Below are 12,771 nucleotides of genomic sequence, written 5' to 3'. Positions count from 1 at the left end.
AGCATTTTTGGATTAATGTTCGATCCCGTAAAGTCGATAGTGTAACCAGCCAGTTGATCATGAAATTTGGTATCCTATACTTAGTGGTACTATTATGGAAAGTAGCTTTATGATTTAACACTCAAATATTGTAGGATGCATATTAGGTCTCACGAGGATCAAATCGTTTCAATACTTTCATGAATAAACTGGCATTACAATCGCCAACGATACTCTTCACTAACTGTAAAAACACTGAATAGACTATATTTGAAGTAACTGCTACCACCAAATAAGTTCATGAAATCAAATACAAGCCTAATTTATCGATGATACCAATGTAGAGTATTTAGACTAAGCTTCAAGTTAAATCTGACCATCATCAATAGAAAATGGATAAAATTTACACAAACATAATCAATTTTTTTTGAAGTACCTGGTTATCAAGTTATTGAAGATGTCCCGGAGTGGACCAACGGATAATTTTTCACGACTTAATGTTAACAGGAAACAATCCTAAAACGTGAGTAAATTTAAACGAATGATGAATAACGTAAAATCCTTCTTTTAAATTGATAATCAATTTATGATTTAGCAAGCAAATGATGAAAGAAGATTAATGGTATGACAAATTTATAAACAGTTTATAAATCTTTACAAGGAAGTGACAACTTTTTTTTGCTATTTATCTTCCTCTAATCTTTTATTCTATAGTTTCTGTGCATGATATCAATATCAAATCTACTGTTTGAAGTTATGTCCTGTATCAGCGGATTGTTTGTTAAAAGTACAGTTTTACTTTTATTTGAGCATTCTAAACATTCAAGTGATAATTCTTAAAAGGTCAATCATTTTCTACTATTATTTAAAGGAAGTCCAAGGGAAATTGCTAAAGATCATGCCTTTATTCTCCGATAGAAGGTTTAAGCAAGGTTAAATCACCTCGAGTATTACTTCCTAAGGCAATAAATAAGTCCATTATATGAACATATCAATTCAAAGCTAGTAAAATGATGGATAATGTTACTGTTCAATCCATTTGATTACGATGATCAAAGAACTATCGTCATAGAGCAATACTTCCCCTAAGTTGAAACAGTTTATATCATTTGTATTACTGTAGAGAACAAGCACTTTATTTTAGAATTTCCATTTCCTACAGTGGTATACAATGTGTATTTTGATGACTGAATAAATCTTCAACGTCATATCAATGAACATCGATGGATTATCAATTCGGATACTGTGCTCTATTTGCAATCATAAGATTGTCTCCTTCAAATACTTTTTTTATTCCAAAGTAACGCAGTAGTCTATTTTACGTCACATGCAACATTTCAAATCACGGGATATGAGAACTACATAAATACTCATGGTTTGCGTTCGTCTATAGAATCATCAAGATGCAATCAAAATTGGCGCAATCGACAGCAATCGACTAGTACTTGATTCGTCATTATATTAAAAATTGATGTAGAGCATCCGAGAACATTAGCAACGATAACATTAGAAGACCCATTGGTGATGTTAAAATCGCGTCGACTCTAAAGCTGTTGCGGAAGGATTTGTATAGCTATAGCTTGATATAATAATATCAATAGTAATATCTAATACGTCTTTCCTAGCCTTGATGATAATCAATTAGTTGATGTGTGGCGGCTGTTTTTAAAGATTCCATTGAAAAGATTCATTTTATGTTTTAAATTGTATCACAGTGACCAAAATAAACTTACACGCCAATGAAACCCTCACAAGTTCTTTCATCTTCAAGTATCATAGAAATTCAATGCTAATAACTGCATAGAAACACCTATTGCCTAGGCAAAGTTATTACTGTTACACTATCTTTCATCATGATATCATCAACATGGTTGTGGTCTGTTTGTAAATTATTTGTTTCCATCGCGCACAAGATGTATTTCAAGTGCTGTTACTGCGTTGACTACTAACCCTTCACAAGGTATTGCCTATTTTTATTAACCTATCCATTAATCATTTCACTTTACGTGATGGCTTGTCTATTTATTTTCATGTCAACTGGATATGCGTAATGGGTAAATCCTAATCGTTACAAGATGTTGCCCTTGCTCAGTCCATCGATAATCATTTTCAGTAGATAGTAGCTTATCCTATTAATTGGATCTCTTAATCAGAACGCTAACAAGATGTTGCCCTTCCAAGTCTACACAGTCAATTCTATCATGCATAATGTATTCAATCGATCGATTCACCATATTATTTTTTTATGTAAATAGTGTTTGTATAGTGTATGTTATTAATTAATAAAACAAACAGAATAAAATCCCCATACAATAATCTACAGTAGTTTACCATTATAAAGTCATTACTATGGACTTAATAAATGGATGTTGCATTTGGTAATCATTGAAATAGGACGATCCAATATTGATTTATTTATAGCCCAAGAGAATAAGAGTTGTATCATCCATATAAAGTAATAACCCTTGGATCAACGAGTCCATTGGAGTGTTTAGCCTAACACATCATGCCCAAATATACATATTAGCACGCAGAAAATAGAAGACCATAAAAGAGAAAAAGTGATTACATTTCGGATTATTCTTGAGTGTTGTGAACGTTTGAATAGAAAGTTTTGTATAGTCATTCCTTATTTAATTTCCATCGACTACAGCCATGGATAGTTAATCGTTATAAGATTGAATTGACTTTTCGATGTAAACTAGAAATTGATGATTATATATCAATTATGGCGCAACGCTAGAACCACTACGACTACAGTAGTTGGTAATCTTTTTGGAGTAAAAGCTTTGTATGATCATTCGCAATTCGATTTCTATCCAAGATAGAACTATGGATAGTTATTATTACTAGAATTGAATAGATTTTTATAGACAAACTATCAATTTTATGATCATTCTTCCATATTCTTATTGTCAAACGATAGAAGCACTAAGACTATTGACTAATAATATCATTTTAACTGTAGAAAACTTCATAAACATCACGAGGAAGAAATAATTCCTTTTCATAGTATCTTGCTCGTCAGTCCTCAAGTGATAGGAAAATAGGTTATATTCATTATTGAATCTTTTCTACATGATATCTACCCATGGATATTAGTCGTCAATGTGAATACTTTCGTAGTTATAGAAGGGGTTCTTGCCACCCTTCTTTTTAACATGGGAAAGTGATAGAGTCATAAAGTAACAGAAAAGTATATTGTATTATTTATTTGAAAGTTTCTCTTACGTATCCATCATCAAGTGAACATGGTAATCTTGGTAGAACATGGAGGTTACCAACCTATTCCTTGTTGAAATTTTGGTCGTCAAAGGATAGGAAAAATTCTTTTCTATGGCAAGTGGATTAAGACAGTGTACAAGCGATCTCTATTAATGGCGATTCCAATAAACACCGTGAGAAAAGAAGGGTTGCTTTCTATCCTCCTGCCGTACTATTCTATATTAACAAAAGTACTTTGACTACTTTTATAATCGAATAACCATTAGCCCGTAGATTATTACCATCATCGACGTAATTTACGTCATGATCAAAAAAAGAGGGTTTCCTTTTAATCTCCAACTGCTAGTCGATTGATACAGAGAAAACTGTCTACTCTATTCCTTTAGCATGTATGATTCCCGACACTCGCAGCGCTACTAATGGTTCATGACCATCATAAATGACTATCAACATGATAGATTAAAAGTTCATTGCATACTTTTATTAGTATTGTCCATGGACAGCAGGGAGGGGGGGAGCCTTTCATTTTTTGTTTTCTAAGTAATTTCATTGATTCCATTATCCAGTTGTTTATTAAACTACGTGATGATGTTGATCAATCAAATCATTTTTACAATGCGCTAAAGGTTTACGTTGTCCTATGAAAGATAGAAGACAGTATCCATTGACATCGATTGGACTTTGTTGATGTTTGTGATTGTTTTTCGTAGCCTGCTCTTCAACATCATGTCAACTAATGTACTTTACAGTGATCATGTTAGGAGCTGTCCAAATAGCCTACCTAGTCTGATAGAGAAGGCAGAATTGATTCTACTGAAAAAAGTGCTAGTTCATTGTTGGCATATTTTTTCAATACTGATGTGTTCCTTCTCTCAGCAGTACAGATTTATTGGACCATAAGCAATTTTTTAATATTGATCCACTCTCTCTTTCTACAACAACGATTTATTTGACCATTTAATAGGAGAAGCCATGACAGCCAAGGTTAAGTTGATACAATTCTATTCTATCCTTAGAATATACTGTAGTGCTATTTATTAATCCATGGTATAAGGCAAATTCTCTAGCAGTGATTTATTAGATCATTTTACAGATATCAATCTTGGATAAGCCATGACTAAGTTGATAACGAATTCTATTCTACCTTCAGAATATACTGTAGTGCCCTTGATTAATCCATGGTATATGGCAGATTTTGTTGTGATAGCGAATTCTATTCTACCTTCAGAATATACTGTAGTGCCCTTGATTAATCCATGGTATATGGCAAATTTTGTTTTGATAGCGAATTCTATTCTACCTTCAGAATATACTGTAGTGCCCTTGATTAATCCATGGTATATGGCAGATTTTGTTTTAATAGCGAATTCTATTCTACCTTCAGAATATACTGTAGTGCCCTTGATTAATCCATGGTATATCGCAGATTTTGCTTGCTCTAATAAGCTCATCGGAGACAAAATTTGTTGTGTAACTTACAGCCATCATCTTGAAGCTGCCATGACAGTCATAGCTAGTTTATCGCCAATTCTATTCTACTCTCAGACTAATACTATTATTGGTCACTCCATGTTTATGGTATTTATTATTCACGAATAAACTCCTGCATATAAAAATTGGTTTTGTAATTTACACCCATCCTATTGAACCCGCCAATATCTTAGTAGAATAGCACTATTCCACTGTTTAACTCGATGACAGTCTTTTATTACCAGCCTCTTTGCCAATTTCAATTTGTTCTGCCTTTTCATTAACACAACCCCTTCTCGAGGTGGCAATACAGCAGAAGATTAGTACTCTTCTACTGCCTATCGATGGGATCATTTTTCATTTAGATGAGCTTTTCTGAATAACAGCTCAAATCGGTTGTCCATTCAATGGATAGAAATAGCCTTGGAGCTACTGTTATAATCGTGGTTAATATCCAATTGTATTGCATAGGAAGAATCTCAATTGACGATCTGTATTTATTTTCGGTTGCGTTGATGGAAAGAATGACAGGTCCGTCATGATTACTGCCAAATTGTATTCTAACTTTAAGAATAGATCCATTGGACAGTGGAGGATGTTTGTGACAGTTTTTTTCTTTTTACGAGTCTGCCTCCATTTATTTCCATTGAAATTGGCGGAAATAAGCTTGGAGCTGCTGCTACAGCCATGGTCAATCACGACTAGCATTCTACTGGAAGTACAGTGTCATTCGATTGTTGATGTTGGCAATAGTGATTTCTTTTCACGAGGCCTTTCTCTATTTTTAATTTTCATTGATTATCGACTGAATTGATAGAAATAACCTTGGAGATACAGATACAGTTGTGGTCAATAACGACTACTATTCTACTGCAAGAATAGAGCCATTCGACAGTTTGACGTTTGTGACAGCTTTTCCTTTTACCAGTCCTTCTCCATTTATTCTCCATTAAATTGATAGAAATAGCCTTGGTGGTGCTGTTGCCACAGTAGTGATCGATGACGACTAGCATTCTACTTGAAGAGTAGTGCCATTGTACTGTTTTTTTCTATTTATGAGCCTCTGTCCATCTCAATTTACCATTTCCATTGATTTTCCATTGCATTAACAGAAATAACCTGGGAGCTGCTGCTAGTGTAGTGGTTAATAGCGACTAGTATTCTACCTCAAGAATAGTGCTACATTGGATGTTGATGACAGTATTTCCTTTTAATAGCCTCTCTCGATGTAAATGAATCACTTCTATTGGTTCCAGATTGAGTTGACAGAAAGAACTACTAGTCAATGGCGATGACGAAGCATTTGCATTTCTACTTCAAGAACAGTATCATATTGGACTGTCTATATTTAGGACGGTATTCCAATTTCACCAGCCTCTTCTGACGAAACTTATGACTTCCATTTGTTGTTAATTGAAGTGATAGAGATATTCACGAACAAACTGTATTCTACTAGGAGAATAGTAGCATTCGACTGCTCATGTTTGTAGCCAAGTTTCTTTTTACGAGCCCTTCCATCTAAATTGAGCCTCTCCATTTGTTGTCGATTGAATCGACAGAAATAACCTTGGAGCTGCTGCTCCAGTAGTGGTCATTAGTGAATAGTATTGCGCTAAAAGAATAGTGCTATTGGACGGTTGATTCTTTTTTGACGAGCACCTCTCCATTTGTTACGGATTGAATTGACAAAAATAGCTTTAGAGCTGCTACTAAAGTAGCAATCAATAGTGCATATGAATATGCTGAAAAGAATAGTGCTATTCGACTGTTGATTGTTTTTGACCAGCTCTTCTCCTTCTAAATTAAGAATTTCTAAATTTTTGGCCCCTTGAAAGGGCAGAAATATCCTTAGAGCTGCTGCTACAGCGTTGGTTAATCACCACTTTTGTACTTAGATGATAGTGGCATTGGACAGTTGCTTCTTTTGACGTGTAAGCCCCACTAAATACAAATGAGTGGAAGGAAATCATTCTGGACCTATGCAGTTATAGAACGGTGTGCTATATTGGATGCCAATTTTATTGACGATGAGATATAGGCGCTACTCTATACCCAAAGATTGCATAGAACGGTCAGACATGATGGTAAACCATCGTCTACAGGTGCAGAATAGTCCCATTAGACCGTCCATGTCTTCATCATAGACTCTTTCTCCCATGAAGCCCCTACTTAATCCAGAGTATCCAATGGAATGGACAGAAATAACATTCCATATGCTCATTTCGTTGCCTAGTAGAGGATAGGATAGGTTGAGGATGGCGTACTCCATTTGGATAGGAATGGTGGTGTGATTTTAATTGATTCTCATGATGAAAGCTCATTTTATCGATTAAGGCGACAGCAACGAATGCTGTTCAAAATGGGCATCTTCAAGGTGATAGACTGTCATGAGTCATGATTGATTAACCTTGAAAGTTGATGTTGAAGAAGACCAATTTTATGAGAGGAATAGTCCGGTCATTTTGATGCATAGACTCTTGTTCATCTATCCATAAATATTGCCAGCAGGCTATATTTCATCGAGTAATACGACAGTAACTAATGATGTCTCGCATGGCGTTTTCAGACAGATTTACTGGCTTTTGAAAGTGGAGCCGAAGGCAGTAGACACTTTAAAGCGTGTAAAATGAAGGATAAATTGCAAGAAAAAGGGCACTGCCTATTCTTGCTATCATGACAAAGAGTATCCTTGTTGAGAGAGAGACTATTCTACTTGATCTTCATGGTGTTGAACTCTGTCTTGCTTTAGCATAGTCTAGCATGTGTGTAGGCACTGAATGAATTTTGCGTAGGATATTGAAAAGGAAAAACAGCAAGACTATTCTATTCCATCAATTTTCCAATACTCTATTGCTCTAGCATTGTCAAGTATGTGTAGGCATTGAATCAATTTAACGAGTATTTATATTGACTGCATGTGGAAGATATTGAAATGAAGAACAGTTAGACTATTTTACTGCATCGGTTTTCAATCCTCTCTTACTCTAGCGTAGTCGAGAATGTGTTGGCATTGAATCAACTTCAAGATGGACTACTAGCGGAGGATATTAAGAAGGAACAGTAAGACTATTCCACTCCATTCATTTCCAATCCTCCCTTACTACAGGAACAATTATTATAACGTAGTCCAACATGTGTAGGCATTGAATTAACTTTAGAGTATCCATATTCTACTTGATCAACATGGTATTCAATCCTCTCTTACTCTAGCGTAGTCGAGAATGTGTTGGCATTGAATCAACTTCAAGATAGACTACTAGCGGAGGATATTAAGAAGGAACAGTAAGACTATTCCACTCCATTCATTTCCAATCCTCCCTTACTACAGGAACAATTATTATAACGTAGTCCAACATGTGTAGGCATTGAATTAATTTTAGAGTATCCATATTCTACTTGATCAATAAGGTATTCAATCCTCTCTTCCTCTAGCGTAGTCAAGCATGTGTAGACATTGAATGAAAAGAAGAGTATCCATATCGACTACAAGCGTAGGATATCGTTAAAGAAGAGCAATAGCAAGACTACTTTACTCAATCCGTGTTGAATCCTCTCTTGTCATAGCATGTGTAGGCATCGTCAATCAAGTTGCTTTCTACCCTCATGGGTGGCATTCTTAGTTTATCATGACTTACCTTATTGAACTTTAAAATACGGAATGGAAAGGAAAGTTCATCGGTGTCTTGTTGAAATCAGTCTTGCTTGTAATAATCTTCACCTAATAGTCAATAATCAAGGAATGGAAAAAAGGTTCAAACGTTAAATGAGTTTACACTACCATACAAGGATCATCGAGCATGGAACATGGTGATTGAAAAACTATCCGACATTAATGCAAATAATACAGCATCACCATAAGCTTAAAATCACTTCTCTGAATGAGTTTGCAATAATCCAGTTAGCCGTACAATATTATTGCGGTTAAGCGAAAACAAAACAAGATGGTCGATGTAACATAAGGATTGTACTTTTGCCAGAGCAAACTATCCCCTATTGGTTTGGTTTCAATTCAACCCTTTCTACCATGTTCAATCGAGTCTATCGCCTGGAAAAAAAAGTCTGTTGGAGTGGATTAGAAAGGCAAACCCGCCACTCATTTCAAGCGTAGAAATGCTTTTCTAACGGCAGTCAGTTGTAGAGGGTTAATAACGGGAAGCAAAGGGTAAAAACAGATCGTAACTTACGTTCAACTGAGAGCTAGAAGTCTGATTTTAACCCTGTGATGTGAAATAACTTGTACAAATTCTCCTTCTCTAACTCATTTACTTGTTTTCAATTTGAACAACATGGGAATCCAATAAGATCAACCTTGGTAAGCAGGAGTTTTTTAGCGTTAGCTTACAACCCATCGTATTGCCCATCTTTGATAAATTGCCTATCGTGATTGCTCTGTTGAACTTTCTCATCACTGGAATAAAATTGGACAACCACTGCATTCACTACAAATTGATTCATGAAGCCATAATGAAAAGAAATTATCTCCATTCTAATTCAATCCAATCATGGAAAAAAAAAAAATCACTCGTCCCATCGGCAAGCGTGGATTGAAGATTCATCATCCGAAGAGAAATGGAGTTCTCTTCCGCACCGACACACGGAGGATTTCCCTTGCATAGCAAAGAAGAACAGAACTACTGTTTGCAGAACAATCCACAATGACTAGCCACCGGCAAGATGCCGATAAATCAATCTAAAGTTACCAATTCAATCTATTGGAATATCCAAAAAAGGACCACAAAAAGAATTGTATTACAAGAAAAGTGAGCGATGAAATCCCCTCTCCAAAATTATCGACAAGCCATTGTATCGCTATCCTGTTGGAAAAATGGATAGGGAGAAGATTGGAAAATCATCTTGACTCCATCCTCTCCCATGGGTAGAATCCATGTTAAAAATACCGGCAAACATCTTGACTCCATTGAAAGTATAGTCTCGCCCTTTATTTGAACCTATAGTGGCTATTTTTAACCTTGAATAACATTCATGGGTGATAATTTGGTTAGCATAGTCTAAATTGGCGCAACCAATCTCATTTTACCCTTGAATTATGTCGGAGTTGATCAATGGAGTAGACAGCAAAGGATCAAAATTCAATTACTCTACTTCAACTCAGTCGCTGTGATTGTCCATTAGACATTGGATATCGAGTGAAAACTTTCCTACTCCGTCAAAAGGATAAAAACTACTCTACAGTCAATCAGTCGTTGCTATCACCACGATGGTTGGTAAAAATGGTGAAAGTTGATGGATGAAGAATAAAAAACTACTTTACTCTAAAATGACTGCAAAATGGTGTGCCGTTGAACTTTCTACTCGGTGGAAAAAATAAAAATGGCACTACTTCAATAGGACAGTCGTTGCCATGTCCATGATGATTGGAAAAGGGTTTGGATGGCATTCGTCAAAAAAAGAAGAGGGAAGAAAAGCCGACACACATTGTCTTGGGTTAGAAAAATAAAATTAGGATAGCATTGGATCATCATGCTGGAATGAACGAGGATCCAACGAGCGTTGATGGTTGTTGGTCGTCAAAACGAAACCCCCAACTTTGATTTCTGCTCTAAACAGCGTACGTTCCACGATGGAACTGCTCGCATTTTGGCAAAGACCCAACCTGTGCCATCCATCGACTAAAGCATCCACCATGGCTCACTATCAATTATTATTATCCGTTCAACAAACATGGTTGGACGATACAGTAAAATCAAATGTAATCCTCCTCAGCCATCAAGAGAATAGAGAGCCATGTTGTACTGACGGTTTGAAAGAATATTGGACTGTGTACTACCGATAAATAATCCATTCAACAAGGTTCAATCTAGATTTGAAGATTTTTCACCGTGAAGAAGAATGTGGCTATGGATGAAAACGCTTTCCATTGGCCATCGTCGTTGAAAAAGAGTCCTTTACTAAAATCATCCTCTGTCATGAAGAAGGATCCAACTCAATACTCTTTCAAATATCTCATCCATCCGCTTTTCCAAAGTCGCCCTGCAAACATCAATGATAGTTGACCCATTTCAATATCTTACCTTAGCACTAGGATGATAGATTGGATGTAGAATAATCCATTTTGGCATGGCAATCGATGACTACACTCAACGCTAACCCCCAAGTGGAAAAGACAAGCTTTTCCACTGGAGCAAGACTGAAAGAATCAATTGACCAAGATGGTGCTTTTCAAATAAAATAGGATCAAGCCAATCTTGCGTAATAATTTTCAAGCAAGCGATGACAAGAATGATTAAAAGTGATGGACTACCGCTGTCTTGTTATGGCCTATTCCTCCTCCCCACACTCATTAGGGCAAGCATGGCGTCAAGATAGAATTCTCCTCATCCCTCGTCAATCAATCATCCTCTGGTACTTTAGTCATGCTGTAGTCGTCAGCTTCGTTAATGCAGTTAGAGACAGACTTTTCTTTGCATCCTGCATGCAAAACAATTCAATTTCATCATTCAAACACTAATAAAGCCATTGGAAATAGGAAACCCAACACAACATCCATCATTACGGGGGCTCATTAGTCTGGATAATATGATTGATCCATTGAACAAAGAAAGACCCCCGCAATGGAAAAAGAATAGTCTCTTCTATCCTGGTAGAGAATACGACAACAGTAAAAAGAGAGGAAAAAAAAAATCTCAAGACTAATGGCGTCAATAGACGATGACAATAATAATAACAACGCTTTTCCCTTGCAATAAAATGCATTGGCTGTTGTCATTCAAGTGGATAAAACACACGTTGCATTGCATTGGTCGACATGATTTTGCCGTCAAGACTTGCATAGCAACAATCCAGGAAATGAAAACTACGATACCTGCATAGGCTAGTGGAAAGATAGTCTTTCACTCTTTCTACTTGGTATTGGCTGTTGTGATTCAAGTGGATAAAATACACGTTGCATTGCATTGGTCGACATGATTTTGCCATCAAGACTAGCATAGCAGCAATCCAAGAAATGAAAACTACGATACCTGCATAGGCTAGTGGAAAGATAGTCTTTCTACTTGGCATTGGCTGTTGTGATTCAAGTGGATAAAATACACGTTGCATTGCATTGGTCGACATGATGTTTCCGTCAAGACTTGCATAGCAACAATCCAGGAAATGAAAACTACAACATCTTCCAATGCTAGTGGAACGATGGCCATTCTACTTGGCATTGGCTGTTGTTATTCATGTGGATAAAATACACGTTGCATTGCATTGGTCGACATGATTTTGCCGTCAAGACTTGCATAACAACAATCCAGGAAATGAAAACTACGATACCTGCATAGGCTAGTGGAAAGATAGTCTTTCACTCTTTCTACTTGGCATTGGCTGTTGTGATTCAAGTGGATAAAATACACGTTGCATTGCATTGGTCGACATGATTTTGCAATCAAGACTTGCATAACAACAATCCAGGAAATGAAAACTACGATACCTGCATAGGCTAGTCGAACGAGTCGAATGATGGATGGCCTTTCTACTTTGGACAAGAGTGATGGCGTCGATATTGTAGGACAGACTGTATCATTGGCAAGCCTTAGCTAACGCACCCAAAGGAAACCGAGGTAGCCAATCGAGAAATTCCTGAAATAATTTGCACACCCTACGGCAACAGACTGTCGTACAACGGCATTTCCTCACCTTTTGCGTTGGTGTTACTAATCGAATGATTTTAAGCATGCCCTTTCATGTTTCTTTCCCCTTCCTCAAGTCATTGAAATGATTGAGCCTTGAGTAGCAACTGCATTTCCTCACCTTTTGCCTTGGTGTTACTATCTATCGAATGATTGTAAAGCATGCCCTTCCATGTTTCCCCTTACTCAAGTCATTCAACCATAATATAGTTCACTACAATTCAAACAGAATTGAATATACGGTACTTTTAGGAAGTTGCATGCCATCCATGGGAGGCCAGTAGTCATTGAACGATTGAGCCTGGGGGAACTACTGCATTTCCTCACCTTTTGCGTTGGTGCTACTATCGGATGATTGTAAAGCATGCCCTTGCAAGTTTCCCCTTATTCAAGTTATTCAACCATAATGTACATCACTTTAAAACAGTATTTGGCATACGGTATACTTGTAGGAAACTGCATG

This window comes from Trichoplax adhaerens, genomic scaffold, assembly GCF_000150275.1.
Source record: "Trichoplax adhaerens TRIADscaffold_17 genomic scaffold, whole genome shotgun sequence".
NCBI lineage: Eukaryota > Metazoa > Placozoa > Uniplacotomia > Trichoplacea > Trichoplacidae > Trichoplax > Trichoplax adhaerens.
The sequence above is the reverse complement of the archived record's forward strand: the minus strand, read 5'-3'. Positions refer to the sequence as shown.